Genomic DNA, 15,777 nt, shown 5'->3' on the forward strand with positions numbered 1-15,777 from the left:
GTGGGGGGTGGGGGACGGACGTTGGCGGGAGAGAGCGATAAAAAGTTTCAGCCCGCAAGACAATGCCTGGTGTTTTTTTTGTTGTTTTTTTCATGGTCAACACTGTACCACAAACAGCTTTGGTGCCACTCGGAGCCCTTCCCCGTCCCCTCCCTTTCTCTCTGCAGGCTGGCTCTGGCAGGCGGAGGCACAGTTAAATTCCAGCACCTTCTCCGCAGAACCCCAAACTACTACACGCTATTACTACGGCCGCCTCCCACCGCTCCCCCAGCCCCCCGGGGTGCCCGGCAGCGCCCTTGGACGAGGACTGCGCAGAGGGAGGGCGGCCGCCCAACTCCATCGAGGCTTGGGCTTTCCGCGTCCTGCGCAGTTTCTCTGCTCCAGGCACAAACGCGGCGGAGAGCCGGCGCCTCGCAGACACTCGGATCCACGCATACAGTAGAGCTGTCTCCGTCCACATTCTTGCACACCGCCCCCTCCTCCCCCCGAGCTCCCGGAGTCGCTGAGCGGGGTCGAGTGACAGGAGCTTCCCGCCAACCCGCGCCGGGGCGGGCAGGGAGGAGCGGCGCGCGGGGCCAACTGCGGCGCGTCTTCCGGCGCCCAAGGAGGTGGCGAGGGGCGGAGCCCGAGTTTAGGAAGAGGAGGGGATGGCTGTCATCAATGAAGTCATATTCATAATCTAGTCCTCTCTTCCTCCGTTTCTGTACTCTGGGTGACTCAGAGAGGGAAGAGCTTCAGCCAGCACACTCCTCGCGAGCAAGGTAAATATAACTTACAACTCCCTTCTCCTCTCTCCCCTCCCCGCGGCCTCCCGGCTGCAGCCGCTTCACAAACCCCTCCGGCACCGCGCCGCCCGCGCCGGGGATTATTCATTATTATCCTAATTATTATTTATTGTGCATGCGACGAGATCAAAACAAACAGGCGGGCCAACCGCCACAACAACAACAAAAAAAGCCCGCCTCCTCCCCCCGGGCCTCAGGTGGAATGCTCTAACGACAGAACCCGGGCGACGGTGGAAGAAACGGGAAAGTTTCAACCGAACCTCGCTGTTCTAATAATAACAGTAATAATTACTACTTCAAGGAGGGGGAATCCCAACAAACCACAGCCTTGACCCTGGCTAGGCAGGCAGCGATGCGCTGCCAACTCAAGGTTGCAATGCACACACTTGGCAAGGTGGCAACACCCCTTCCCCATTCCCTTAAAAGTCTGGGGGGTAAGCGGGAGGGGGCTGGAAGATTGGGGAGGAGAATGGAAATGCGGCCGTTCAGTCCTCCCCGGAAGAGTTGGAAGTGCAGCGGGAGAGGAAGGCAAGGAGCCTGGACAGGCGGCGAGGCGCCAACGATCGCGGCTGCCACTCGCTTCCCGGAGACGAGTTTAAAAGGCTGCAGAGAGCCGAGCGAGAGGCCGGAGAAGCCTGGGCCGGCGCGCCGAGGCGGCGGCTGCCACCGCCGCGGGGCCGGTGCGTGCCGGATCGGAGGTGTCACCTCCACTTTGCGCGTTCCCTCGGGCGCCCGGGGGTAGGAATGCTGACCGGTAGTCAGGCTTTTAGGGAAAAGGGCTGCCAGGGCGCTGTGCCCGAGGCTCTGCGGGCGTTCCTGCTCCTGATACCTGGCGACGGCGCGGGCTCGGGCTTTGAAGTTCGGGGTGTCTGGCCCGGGCCGCACAGCTGGGAAGGAGGGAGGAGGCACCGAAGGAGGTCAGAGGTGCCCGCAGGGCTCACTTACCCTGCCCTCTCCCTCCCCGGGTTTGTCTTCTTTTGGTTTGAGTCTTCCTGCAGCTTGAGCCGCGGGAATCGCGGGCGTAGGTCGCCCGCAACTGTCCGGGTGCTAGGGGCGCTCTGGGGCCAGGGAGAGAGACTGTGGCTTCGAGCCCGGAGGCCATGATCCGGATAATCCTCTTCTGCCTTACTGTCACAAACAGGACCCGCGCACACCCGGGCGGCGATGGTGGCGTTCGCTGGAGAAGGGGAAGGGCTTCAGCGGGGAGAAGGACGTGGGGGGGGGGGGGGGGCGGGGGTGAGGACGGGAGGCTGGGAGCCCCAGTGGGAGCTTAATTCCAAGGATAACACGCACCCATCTTTCTGGGTCTCTGCTTTCGAGTTGCTCTATTCCCATCCCAACCTGGTTAACCCCTTCTGCTTTCCCCCTCAGTCTTCCCTCCTCCCACTTGCGTTGGAAAACACGGCCGTGCCTCCTGCAAAGGTGTCGCGATGCACTTCCCCAAATAACCGGTCCGGCGCGCCAGCCCCTCGCCGCCCTCCGGCTGCGGGGCGCACTCCGAGTCCAGTGCTTCGGGTGCCCGGCACCGGGCCTTGCAGTCCGGGCTCAGTTGCACCGCGCGGGCCGGACGCAGTAGTGCGGGCTCCGGGAGACACCCGCGCCCTGATGTGGGCACTCGGGCCGGTTTCCGGTACACGCGGGGAAATCGCCTCCTGCCAGTGCTGCGCGCTCGCCCCCGCCGCCTGGGCTGCATTATTATTTTTATCCGGGTTGCAGTTTGCGGCTGATTTTGGTGAGCGCTGGGCTGGCCGGACTGCTGGGGGGTGGGGGTGGAGGGAAGTTGGACGCGGATCAGGCAGGAAAAAAAAGTTTGTCAGGGCAGCTAAGTAGGGTGGGGTGGGGGGTGGAGGGGGGTGGCGAGCTCCGGTGGCTCGCGTCTCCGAACCCTCGGGGCCGACGCGAGTGTGTTCGCGCGTGAATGTGAGTGGGTTGTGCGCGCCGTGGCCAGTGCGTCGGGAGCAGCGGCGCGGGCAGATGCCCCTGCTGGCGCCCTCCCCCAGAGCCCGGGGAGGACAGGCCAGGTTGGTGGCGGGGGCAGGTCGGGGTGGCGTGTGCGTGTGGCTGTGAGGGTGAGTGTGCGCGCGCGAGCAGCAGAGAATCAGGAAGTCACAGCAGCGAAGCGCACACAGACATGTTTGATCGCCGTGACATGACGCGCGCGAGCGAGGAAGCGGCGGCCGGGGCTGGGCCGCGGGCTACGGCGCGGGCCTAGGGCTCCGGCGGACACCGGCTCCCGGCCGCCGACCGCGCCGCCACCGCAGGCTCGGCGAGCCCCGCTCCTCTTTTTGTTCCGCGGACCCCAGGTAAGCAGCCTGCGTCGCCGCCACCCGCTGGGTGCGGATCTTTCCAGTACTTTCCCTGCCCGCTCCCTCTGGTCTCCCCGCTCGCTTTTCCTGCAAAGTCAGGCAGGCGGGGGAAATGGGCTCCTTGCCCTTCGATCGATTGCGTGGAAACTTTCCAGCGGGAGGCATCCTGAGGGGGAAGGAGAAGGCCTTCCTGGATGTTGTCGCTTGTCAGTTCTTTCTCCTGCGGGTCCCGAGAGTGGAGTCGCTGCTCCCTGTGTGTTGCACATTCAAACTTTGGGCCTAAACGTGCCTCCAACTCTGGCAGGATTTACTCCAGCAATAAAATAAATATTCAGAGTTGTCCACTTGATCTTGCCAGGCGTTTGGCTTTTTAAGAAGAAGGAGACAGGCTCGGGGGTCGAGGGAAGTGGGAGTGTTGTGCAGAAGCCATTCCTTCTTTAGTGCCTGCACCGGTTGTTATGTAATTTTAGTAGCACATGGGTGCAGAACCCATTTGGGCTTCTCCCCTCCTTTGTTTATATAACTTTTGGGAGAGTTTTGCAAGGTTGTCGCCTGTTCTCCTCCCTGCCTGACCTGAAGGAGGTTGGTGCTTTTGAAAAATCAAAGCGACCCTGGTTCGTGTCATCGTTGTCATTATGTGCAGCCTGTCTTCCCAAGTATGTGTAATGGTAGAGCATAAGGAAGACATTAAGGATACACGTTTGTCTGCTGTATTGAGTGGTTACTTTTCACGTCTGTGCGTTACCAATAGCAGGGTTAAATTTTAAACTTCCATTTCAAAGGACTTACTTATTTACATCTGGTTATGCCATGCTTGTAGGAACAGAATGCTTGTATGAGCAGAGAGATTGTTGCTCGCATGTGGAGAAAATTCCTGCCCAACCAGTACAACTCAGAAACCACTGAGAGTTGTACTAAAATAAAAACCATGCCCAGTGTTGAATGTGTGTGTATTTCCTTACAGAGGCACATTCAGATGTTTTGGGTAATACTTTCCACCATTTATTTGGGGGACCATTACCCAAGGCTTCTTTGCCCACACTAGACTTGGTAGGCTTCCAGCCCACTGCTAGCACAGTGATAAAGTGTTAAGAGGTGTGTCAGGTTTGAAGGCAAGGTGGTGCATTGTTATGCAAATTGAGACACACTTTTAGGAATCTAATTGCCCTTTTATTCTAGATTTTTTCTTTCCTTTTTTTTTTTTTAAAGCTTGCTGACAACTCAAACGTTAGCTGCTGGAAAGAAGGGATTTGGAGATACTTATTAGGTGCAAGTGATATTTATTGGCATGGACTAAAGAAAAAACACCGCTAGGCTGAGGTCCAGCTCTCTTGTTGGAAGGTATTAAAGAGAGACTCTGTATTGGTAAAGAATATTGTAGAATAAATTAGGAGTTTGGGGTATCAGGACCCTTGAAGAACTGGAAGAGGCGAGGGAGTGCTTCCTTCAATGCAGCCTTTCTCTTATGAGTTACATCACTTACATCCCAGCGTCTAGGCTGGCTGCACTGTGGTGTTTCACAGAAAATATTCACTGCAAGAGTGTGTTCAAAGCAGCCTTAGATCTTTTCTTTTGTTCAATTTTAAAGTGGTTTTTGAGCATTTCTCGTCAGGTTTCTTGAAAAGTGCTTTGACCAACACAGGAGGGTTGGAATTTGACATACACACACAAAAAGTACCTCTGCTTGTATTATATTGTTAATACTTGAATTCTGTTTAAAATATTTCTGACAGTATAACTAGAAGGTGAGACTTTGGCAAATAATTATTTAAAACTTCTTTCCTTTAATTAAGTTTAAAGTAAGTCATTTTACTGACCAGTCTGAAAGCATATCCCATTCTTTTCTAGGAGATAATTGGGATGCCTCTTATATTACTGTAATATTTTGACATTTCATTTTTAAAGGCTTATTATGTATTCAAGCAAGAGCATAAAAGAGAAAACTTTGATACATTATAAAAGTGGTGCGTGCCCTTTTTTCCCTTTAGAAGCCTTCCTTTGTAAACAGGGCATTTGTTTGTCAAACTCTCTTAGGTCAGCAGCTTTTTGATACTCCAGAGAAATAATAAATCGCTATTTATGACATCTTGACATGCTGCCATGAGAACAACTGAATTACCACAAACATAAGGCTAAGGGGTGTTTGCCAGCACTAGCTTATTGAAGGTGTGTTGGTAGGACCTGATTTAACCACCAGAAGTTTTGATTCTCACTGTTTGTGGTCAAGATCATTTTCATGAGTTGCTTACCGTGAGTGGACTTTGAAAGCTCTCAATAAATGAGTCACATTTCTCCAGTACTTCTGGTGAAGAAATGAGAAAATTTCTGAAATGTAAAAGCCATATTTGGAACCTACTTCTGAATTTTTTCTTGTCACTTTTTTTTTTATGTAAAAGAATTATCTTCTAATTTACTCCAATTCCTTAAGTGTGTTCTGTAGATTGTTTTTGACCAATTGCGGATGCTGAATTTCTGTCATCTTTGCAAGAGTTTGTATTATGGAAACTTAATCTCTAGCCAGTTAGTAAAGTCATGGATCATTTCATAAGTAATTGGGAATAGAAAATACAGAAATATGGTGGTAAGTTATTTGGTCTGTGTTTTCTACCAAAGAAATTGTGACTATATTTATAGGAAACATAGGAGTCTAAAACTTAGTTCTACAGAGCCATTGTGAAAGATAACATATTTATTTTCCTAAGATATCTATTCCAAGTTAAATGGGATCTTGCAATATGGCTTTGGAAAACTTTACAACTTTATTACTATTTATTATGACTTTATTTTTTTTCTTATTAATGTAGCACTTTTCCTTGTAGATATTAAGTATTCAGGATATATTAAGAGAGAACCTTTAAGTAAGACCAGTCTTAAAGATACAGTCAAAGGGACTTGAATAATTATAACTTAGCAAAACATAAAAGAGCTGACAAAATTCAGGAGCTAAATAGTTGGGTCTTTTGAATGTTGCATATAAACAATATTTAATTTTAATTATGAGTTCATTACTCATTAATTCACTCATTTGGAATGATGTTTTAGATATGGAAGACAGGGTTTTTAAAATGTTGACAGAAGTAGTCCCCTTCCAAACTTCTGGCTTTATAATACATTATTATATAACTGAAGCCTACCGTGAATTATGATGTTTTATAATAGATATAAGACTTTCAGAACATTTAGACAGTTATAATCAGGCTATATGCCTCTGTGATTTAAAATCTTTTAAACTGTAACAGTATCCTATTGTAGTTTTAGGTATATAAGCATCTCAAGCCTTAGTCTTTAACAATATATCATCTATCTCTATTCAAGCACTAATGTTTTAGAAACTTTTTCAGAAACTGAACTAATTTAAATTTGGGCTGGCCTCTTTGTAAATTGATGAATGGAATCCACAGAAGTTGAAATAAATTTAAAAATTAAAAACCATTAAATGTAATTATAGCCCACCCCTCTCCTTTTTTAAAATAAATGGTTTTATTTACTGATGAGAGAAGAAGGGGAGGAGAGAGAGAGGGAGAGACAGGCAGACAGACAGACATTGATTAGTTGTTTCACTTACTTATGCATTCATTGGTTGCTTCTTGTATGTGCCCTGACTGGGGATGGAACCCACATCCTTGGCATATCAGGACAATGATCTAACCAACTGAGCTACCTAACTAGGGCTCCTTTTTTGTTTGTTTTGTTTTGTTTTGTTTGTTTGTTTTTTAAGCAGAATTCAGAATTCTCTAACCAAAAAGAGTCAGGATATGTTGGTTTATATAAGTCATCAAACGTGGAAGTGGAATGCCCATGAGGATAGCAGCCCTCTCCCATCTCCCTACTATGCTTTTGAACCAGGCACTTAACGACTTTGAAAATATTTGCAACTTTTTTGTAGCTTGCGGTTGTGCTTTATTCCTGTATGTCCTAAAATGTTATTAAGCAAAATTCATAATTCTGTAAAAAATAAATGACCTATAGTTGAAATTGATGTGTTTTAAAGAATGTACCAGAACATGTAAACACGAATAACAAATAGTAAACTGCAAGGGCCATGTGATACAGGCAGAGATCAGGGTGAGCTCTCTTGGGCCCATGGGATAGATAAGGTCTTCTCGATGGGGTAGGGTTGCTGCTGGAGCGGGGCAGAGGTGGGGGTGATGGACTGTGATCACCTGAGATCAGAAGACAGTCCTGATAGCACAGGGGCTGAGCCTAAAGAATCTGTGAAAAGACCAATGTACCATTTTTGACCTGGTCACCCAGGACAAGAGGGTCCAGGTGGGGAGAGTTTTCAAAGGATGAAGTTGGAGATGGTAGGAAGACCTGACTTCCAGGCTCATGTATGAATAGTTTACCCAATGCCTATTGGAGGCTTGTCTCTCAGAAGTTTTGAGCAAGGCTATTCATGAACAAAAAATATTTTAGATGAATCTGACAGGATGTTGATTCAAGGCCAGGATGGGAATTGAAGCCTTTAGAAGGATCCTTGGGATAATGCGCATTTTTACATGATCGCTCATCAGGTGTCATCATGTGTAATATTTCATTTGATTCATATCAAAGGTGAGGCGGTAGCTGCTATTATTATGCTTATTTGCAGATGAAGAACTTGAACCTCAAAGAGGTCAAATGAACTACATGGTGATTTTCTTAATGGCAAACAAATGTCATAAATGACCATTATTCATTTGGTTGCAAAGAACTTGAAGGGTTCCTTCTTGAAATTTTGTCCCTACTACAAAAGTTGTGGCATATCAAAGCTCGTCTGTCGCATAACAGAATGTGATATTGGAGTTGTGGTGCCACAGTGTGCCATGTCAACCAGAAGAGTTTTAAAGTATGTATTTCAGACTCTTGTATGTGTTTAATGTATAAATATTATCTCAGCAGACAGAGAAGGAAGTGGCTATCACTGATGCTTATCAGCATCCCAAATGAGCTTGCCTTGCCAGGGGCCTAATGGGACGTAGGAAGGACCGTCACATGGGGACACACACACACACACACGGCACAGTACACTGCAGGTGTCGCGCTTTCAAACTAGCTGTCATTGGCTTGTTTGGCTTGGTTCGGTTTGGACTCATTGCCTAGCACTTTGGGTTCAAATGAGTTTTAGACATGACAGTTACCCATGGTGACCTTTATAACCACCCATGGAAGTTGACTCCTAGCTTAGAGGGATGCTCTGCTGAGCTGCTCTTTTGTTGAGGGGTTTTCTAGTACTTCGGGATTTCTCGTGAACACTCTTTTTAAAGGATTTTTCCTTTGTGGAAGCTTTGGCTGTCCTCACGAGGAGGTCATCGAATTGCATCACAGGTAGACGGTGTCTCCAGGGTGAGGGTGTGAAGAGCCAGGTTCCTGTGAGGCTGTGCCTGGGAAGCCTGGGACACTCGGTGGCCACCGCAGAGTTTGCCGTCCTCTGCCTTGCACGGAGCTGCCTCAGAGCCTTTGCCAGGCCTCACTCTGAAGGATGGTCCCAAGGCAGTTTATCCTTGACTCAGCGACGACGAGGTCACAGAAGCCCAACAAACTTCCAACCCAACCACTTTGAAACGTATTCCACTTTGCATGGGACACTGACAGGAATAAGCACAAGGAAAAGCGTTTTCCGTGCCTGGCTAGAGTTTTGTCCAGCAGTGTGTAATGTCCACGTGAAGCCCAGCGTGGTTTCTATCCGCGGCACAAACCACATTGTGCCCTGTTTAAAGTTGCACAACTGAGACCAAAAAGCACAGGGCTTTGGTAATACTTCCCACCAAGCCCAGTGGTCAGCAAACTGCGGCTCGGCAAACTGCGGCTCGCGAGCCACATGCGGCTCTTTGGCCCCTTGAGTGTGGCTCTTCACAAAATACCGACTTCTGCACATGGGCCACGAAGTTTCAATTGCACTGTAAGTGCCCACCCGCACGTGGTATTTTGTGGAAGAGCCACACTCAAGGGGCCAAAGAGCCGCATGTGGCTCGCGGGCCACGGTTTGCAGACTACGGACCTAGCCCAACAACCTGGGCCTCTAAAAGAGAAACTTCTGGTAGTTTTTCTTTATCTTCATCTCTGCTCTCCTGACCCAGCTCTGCTCCCCCATTAAGCTTAGCGGTGCAGTGTCCCAGTTCTAGAGCTGTGGCTACTTCTTGTGAGGAATTATCAGTTCATTTCTAGAGAAAGCTACATAGAAGCAAGAGGCCCTTCAGGTCCGGAGAGAGACTCTGAGTCAGCAAAGGGACATGAAAAGAACTCTTTTCTTTTAACTTATCTTTACTATCTCCTGAGCCTTACTGTCCTACGGGACAGCCAGGAAACTTTTGAAAGACTGAGTTATTCTTAGGGAGGTGAACTGGGCCTAGTTTTCAGTCCTGGTGTTCCACCTTTAGCCTGCACCCCAGTCTTTCTGTAGACCCCGCAGTGATAAATGTCTGCCGGAGATCTAAGATTTCCCGTCTTTCTTATGACCTTCGGCGGAGAGAGTTCTGTAGGGTGTGTTGCCTAGTCATGATGGTGGCATTTCCTCAAGCTCTTTCTGCGACTAGAAAACAGAGTTTCTAGGAAACGTTTGTATGTTTACTTTTATGTCAAGGCCTAGCTGACATGCCACCTTCTCCGTGCAGCCTTCCCTAACTCCCTTTCCAAGCTGCAAGTCATCTTTCCTGCCCTGGGCTGTGTTGGACACTTGAGCTATGCCCCTTCTTGTCTTGCAGGAGGTTCCATTTCTTTTCCTCCCTCCCTCCGTGCTATTTGTGGATTTGTGCTCTTTCCCTATCAGGCTTGCAGAGCCTGGGAGTCAGTAAGCCCTCTGGTCGTTTTTGTACATGCCTTGTGCCCAGTGGAGAGTCAGTACAGTTGGGAATAGAGGAATCAAATTGGGCCCCCAGAATGTTTGATTAAATATCACCGACCTCTTTAGTTCATGACATTGTCTCCACCTCATATTCTCTCAGGGCTTCTCTTTACTTCTCTGCCCCGTCATAAATTAATATGTTATCACAGCCATGCCCAGCTGGTGTGGCTCAGTGGTCGAGCATCCACCTATGAACCAGGAGGTCATGGTTAGATTCCCAGTCAGGGCACATGTCTGGGTTGCAGGCTCGATCCCCAGTAAGGGGTGTGCAGGAGGCAGCAGATCAGTGATTCTCTCATCATTGATGTTGCAAAATCTCTCTCCCGTTTTTTCCATCTTTGTTTCTGTGCTTTCCACTCCTATCATTGCTGCATGCTCTCCACACCCGGGTGGGTGGCCTGGCCTGATGGGTGTAGTGGCTCAGCATTGGCTGGGACGACAGGTAAGAGGTTCTACTTACAGATGTGACTTTGGTCAAACTAGGTGGTCCCTTCCTGCCTTCATCATTTCAATGGGGATGTGACAAAAATGCCTCCTTGATTTAAGTCACTAAAGTTACTATGAAGCACGAATGGGTGTGTTTAAATATTACTACAAGAGTGGGGGTCTTTGGTATTTCTGTGGATTGCAGTAAGACAGTAAGGTATGTGCTTTCTCATGGTTGGACTGGTGACCCTTAAGATCCCATGAAGTTGAGCTCTTTTAATATGCAGATGGGTGCGCTGCCGCTTTCAGCGAGGGGAGAGGAAGGAGACTGGGCTGAGGAAGATGTCTGGTGGTTGGAGTTGTGGGAAGCTCCAAACCTTTATTTTTAAAAACACACACTCGCCAGTTGTAAAGGCAGGAACATCAGGAGGAGAAAAGACATGGTGTACTGCTGGAAAATTCTTGGCCAAGAATGCAGTGGCCTGGCGCTCAGGGAGTGCTGGTCTGAGGTAGCATACGGGGAGGTCAGAGGACTAGCATTGCTTGTATGGGGAGGTCACTGTGCCTTACCTCGCCTCCATGCCCGCCCTCCCCCCACACATACACACATTTTCTTCATTATATTAGCCACATAATTGTGGAACTGGTTGTTCTTTTCTGTGACAATGTAAAACTCCCTCCCCCAACACAAAATAAAAATAAGTTTTGGGTGTTATCTTGTGGACAGATCAACCACTACCCTATCAAGGTTATCTGAGCTCTCTCCTCTCCCTCACCACCCTGTCTGCAGCATTTCATTCGCCCTTTGAAGAAGAAAGGAAGGAAGGGGGGTTGGATTCCTGGGGATACCTGCAGGGTTGAAGAGGGAGAAACCCAGTTGGCCAATACTGGGCTTTAAACCTTAATCATAGTCACTTAGTAACAACATGCACAGCTGCCAAAGACTGGTAGCTGTTGTCGTTTATTAACCCCCGCCCCCCTCCTTGCTTTACACTGTGGGAAGGTTTCATCAGGCACCTGAGCTGTGCTGTCAAGTTGCCACCAGAAATGGAGAGGCCAGGACTGTGCAGCATCTCTGAGAGGTGCTCCTCTTCAGCACACCTGTGGTGGCAGCAAGACGCCCGTCCTGGGACGCCCAGATCTGGCCACAGAGCCTCCTCACGTGCAGGAAGGTTGCGAGATGCTCCCAGTCATCGGATAGACAGACGGAGGGAGCCTTGAGATACTCCTATCCCAAGCCCAGAGGAGGCCTAGAGACCCCGAGGGAAAGGCACTTGGCTCAGGGCCCTAGAATTAGTGGTGACTCTGAGAGGAAAGACTCAGGTTTCTGGGCTCCCAGTCAGAAGCCAGAGAGTAAGTACCACATTCAAGGTGTGTGACAGTCCAGATTCCTGCCAATCATGAGCCCTGTGGCACGGGGGCGCGTTCTACTAGACTGTGCTATTTCTCTGAGCTAGTTTCTCATTTGTGAGTCATGCTATGTAATGGCACATTCATTATGTGTATGCATCTGAAGGTTCTCTTAGTAAAAAGTTAACTGCATGGTATTAATATTCCACTTATATGTCCATACTTTTCCCTTGTCCTTCTCATGTGTTTTTCACTTTAAGTTTTTAGTAGTTTCCTTTAACAAAAATTAAAAATGAGGAGCATAGTTATGGGGCTATGTATAGGTAATCACAGCATTCTATGAGATTCCCAGATGAAGGCGATCATATTTGTAGAAAGGAGTATTATAGGTAATATATATTAAAACATGAAAAGTAGGACAAACCAGGCAAAGTACTTGTATTGTCATTGCTCAGGTTTGTGGTATATTATTGTCGTAGCTATTGAAGCCTATTTCAAGGTAAATTATAACTGGAAGTAAGCAATTTCCTCTTATTCACAAAAAAATAAAGGGGTGTATTAGTTTGCTGACATACATAAAAGAACATAACTTGTAGTGCCCCTGGATTGAAGTTGGCTTCCTAAATTTAAAATGATGACTGAACGTGTGTGTGTGTGTGTGTGTGTGTGTGTGTGTGAAGGGGTGGGCTGCCAAAAATTGTTACTTCCGTCTGCTTTGTTAATCACAAAGAATAAATAATAACATTTGGCTCTCTAGAGAATTCAAGGCTGTAATTCACCCGTGGGGCTTCCCTGTTGTTTTAGAAACTGCTTGAACTACATTTTTGGTCCCATCTTCTATCAGCAAAAGAGTTTGAGTGATCCCCTGCTTATATTCACTCCAAAGCAGCTTATCATCACTTTCCGTTTTAAGCCCCAACTCATCAGAATGCCCTAAATTCTTTTTAAAAATTTTTTTACTAAAGTATAGTTGGCATATAAAATTGTATTAGTTTCTGGTGTGCAACATGATGATTTGGTATTTATATGCCTTGCAATGTGATCACCACAATAAATCTATTAACAGTCATTATGCAATGCTATTATGTTACTAGAGGCCCAGTGCATGAAATTCGTGCACTAGGAGTGTCCCTCAGCCCGGCCTGTGCCCTCTTGCAATCCGGGAGCCCATTCCAGCAGTCGGACATCCTTAGGGCCGTCGCAGAGGCAGGAGAGGCTCCTGCCACTGCTGCTGTGCTCACCAGCCATGAGCCTGGCTTCTGGTTGAGTGGCACTCCCCTTGTGGGAGCGCACTTACCACCAGGGTGCAGCTCCTGTGTTGAGCATCTGCCCCTGGTGGTCAGTGCGCGTCATAGCGACCGGTAGTTCTGCTGTTCAGTCAATTTGCATATTAGCCTTTTTTTATATATTTACTATATCCCCTGTGTTGTACACTATATCCCTGTGGCTTCTTTATCTAATAACTGGAAGCTTGCACTCTTTTTTTTTTTTTTTTTTTTAAATATATTTTATTGATTTTTTACAGAGAGGAAGGGAGAAAGATAGATAGTTAGAAACATCGATGAGAGAGACATCGATCAGCTGCCTCCTGCACATCTCCTACCGGGGATGTGCCCGCAACCCAGGTACATGCCCTTGACCGGAATCGAACCTGGGACCTTTCAGTCCACAGGCCGACGCTCTATCCACTGAGCCAAACCGGTTTCGGCGGAAGCTTGTACTCTTATTCCCCTTCACATTTTTCACTTATTCCCCACCCCTTCCACTCTGGCAACTATCAGTTTGTTCTATCTGTGAGTCTGTTGCTCTTTTGTGTTGTTTATGTGTTTTTGTTTTGTTTTTTTAGATTCTATGTACAAGTGAAACCATATGGTACAGTAGGTCCTCAGGTTACATCGGAGATCTGTTCCTAAAGCACAGCGTGACGCGATTTTTGCCATAAGTCTGAACCCACCTACATAAGCACCTACGTCGCTCACATGGAGCACATACACGGCAGTAATTAAGTGAAACAGTAAAAAAAAATTAAAAGAAAGAACAATTCCTGACCTTTACTTGTGGTAAATAAATAATAAAAAACATAAAGCACATATGTACATATGTTGAAATTATGGAACTTTTTTTTTAATAACTAAATGGGAAATGGCGACGTAACCACGAAACGACGTACGTGGAGTCCGACGTAACCCAAGGACTGCTGTATTTGCGTCTGACTTCTGCCCTGAGTTCTTGCCTACGCTTTTAAGGTTTCTTTTTTTCAATTTCAGATTACATTCAATATTATTTTCTGTTAGTTTCAGGTGCATAGTATAATGATTAGGCAGTCATACTTTACAAACTGGTCCCTGTGAACACACCTCAGACACCGATTGCTCTATAATTTTTATATATAAAATAATTGACTCTGTTAACCGTTTGCCCTTGAAATTGTCGTTTCAGTTCATTCAGATTTTTTTTGAGCACTTACTACATGCTGGTCAGAGGTGCTGGGGATACAGGAATGAAAAAGAGCCAAACCTGTCTTCATGGCCTTCACAGTCTAGAGATTCTGCGAGAGGTGATAGTAGGTAGCTAAGAATGGAACTAATGTGGGTTTTTTTTTTTAAAACTTCTACTTTCACTGTGGAGAGGGCCTTGTTATAGGTGACTGGGCCCTTGTGGTCTAATTCTATCCCTGCCACTAAGCAGTGGGTACTTAAATCCCTTATGGTGTCTCATTCTGTATTTTGTGAGGGTAACAGCAGAAAGTTTTTGTGTATACAGGTATGTGCCCCCAGATAACATACTGTGTAATAATTACTATCACTAGTGGCATTCAGCTATCTTTCTGGGATCATTGATCTCCATCAGGATTTGGAAAAACACTTACTCGTTTTTGGCTCATGTCCAAGATGCACTTGTACCCACCCCATAAGGGAGCTCCTCCGTGGGGATGCCAAGAAGTTTCAGAGCGTGGGCGATGGAATATGACTTTGCTGAAATAGACCCAGAATTGACATACCTCATCTGTGGTAGGCCCCAATCCAGGCGTCATGGATGACTTCACTTGGAATATTGGACCACAGAGAGGCCTAGGACGAATTCTTGACTGTCCAAGTTGTCTTCTATTGGCTGGCAGGAGGACCACGTCTTCAACTGATCCTTCTGATCACCTCTGGTTTTGTGGCAGTGGTGGGAAAATAATGCTAAAAAGAGTGGGCACAGGAGAAGAAAACACTAATTTGAAAAGATATAGGCACCTTTATGTTCCTTGCAGTATTATTTACAATAGCTAAAACATGGAAATAGCTTAAGTGCCCATTGGTAGATGAATGGATAAAGAAAATGGAAATTACTCAGCCATTAAAAGGAAGGAACTCTTGAGGGCAGTATTATGCTAAGTGAAACAAGTCAGACGGAGAAGACAAATACTGTATGATTTCACTTATATGTGGAATCTTAAAAAAAAAGCAATGAACAAACAAAATCATAGAAAGAACAGATGGGAAAGGTGTTGAGAGGAGTGCGAAATGGGTAAAGGGGGTCAATTGTATGGTGATGGATGGTAACTAGATTTACAGCGGTGAACACCATGCAGTGTATCCAAACATCTATAACGTTGAACACCTGAAATATATATAATCTGAATACCAATTTTATAATAATAATAATAATAATAATAGATGGCTGCTTAATAATAATAGATGGCTGCTTATTGTGCCAGGCAAAGAACTGTGTTTTTACATGTATTGTTGCATTTCACTCTCAGCTAATAATTATATCACATGGATATGTGAACCCATATTTGTCTGACTCCCATAACCTCTGCTTTTCCTACGATTGGGGATTCTCTTTCATTCTCAATTTATGGAATTTTACTTTTTCGCTATCTGGGATTTTAACTACCTAGGATTTTCTATGAAGTTTTGAATGTCCATTTACTTATGAAAATGAATGTTGGTTGGATATGTTTTAAGGGGGTTATATTTTAATGGCTTTGGGAGGTTAAGGACTTGCTAGGTGCCCCAGCCAGTAAGTAATGGAGAGCATCTGTTGGCTTCAGTAATAAATTTTAAACTTGTTCAGAATTCTGCTTATGTGCTAAATT

The 15,777-nt window shown here is 46.7% G+C and overlaps 1 protein-coding gene across 3 annotated transcripts in view; it reads left to right on the forward strand.

Moving 5' to 3' along the window:
* Window positions 1-569: 569 nt before the first annotated feature.
* SMARCA2 (SWI/SNF related BAF chromatin remodeling complex subunit ATPase 2) overlaps window positions 570-15,777 on the forward strand; it is a 168,203-nt gene continuing 152,995 nt past the window's right edge. The window contains exon 1 of one of the 3 annotated variants that reach the window (XM_070431563.1): window positions 570-761. The gene's annotated coding sequence lies outside the window, so the exon portion shown is untranslated. Of the gene's footprint in view, window positions 762-2,864; window positions 3,089-15,777 lie in introns of those variants that run through there. The other 2 variants (XM_070431561.1, XM_070431562.1) reach the window with 2 other exon arrangements.

This window comes from Myotis yumanensis, unplaced genomic scaffold (assembly GCF_028538775.1).
Source record: "Myotis yumanensis isolate MYYU_CA2020_CCGP unplaced genomic scaffold, mMyoYum1.0.hap1 SCAF_12, whole genome shotgun sequence".
Taxonomy (NCBI): Eukaryota; Metazoa; Chordata; class Mammalia; order Chiroptera; family Vespertilionidae; genus Myotis; species Myotis yumanensis.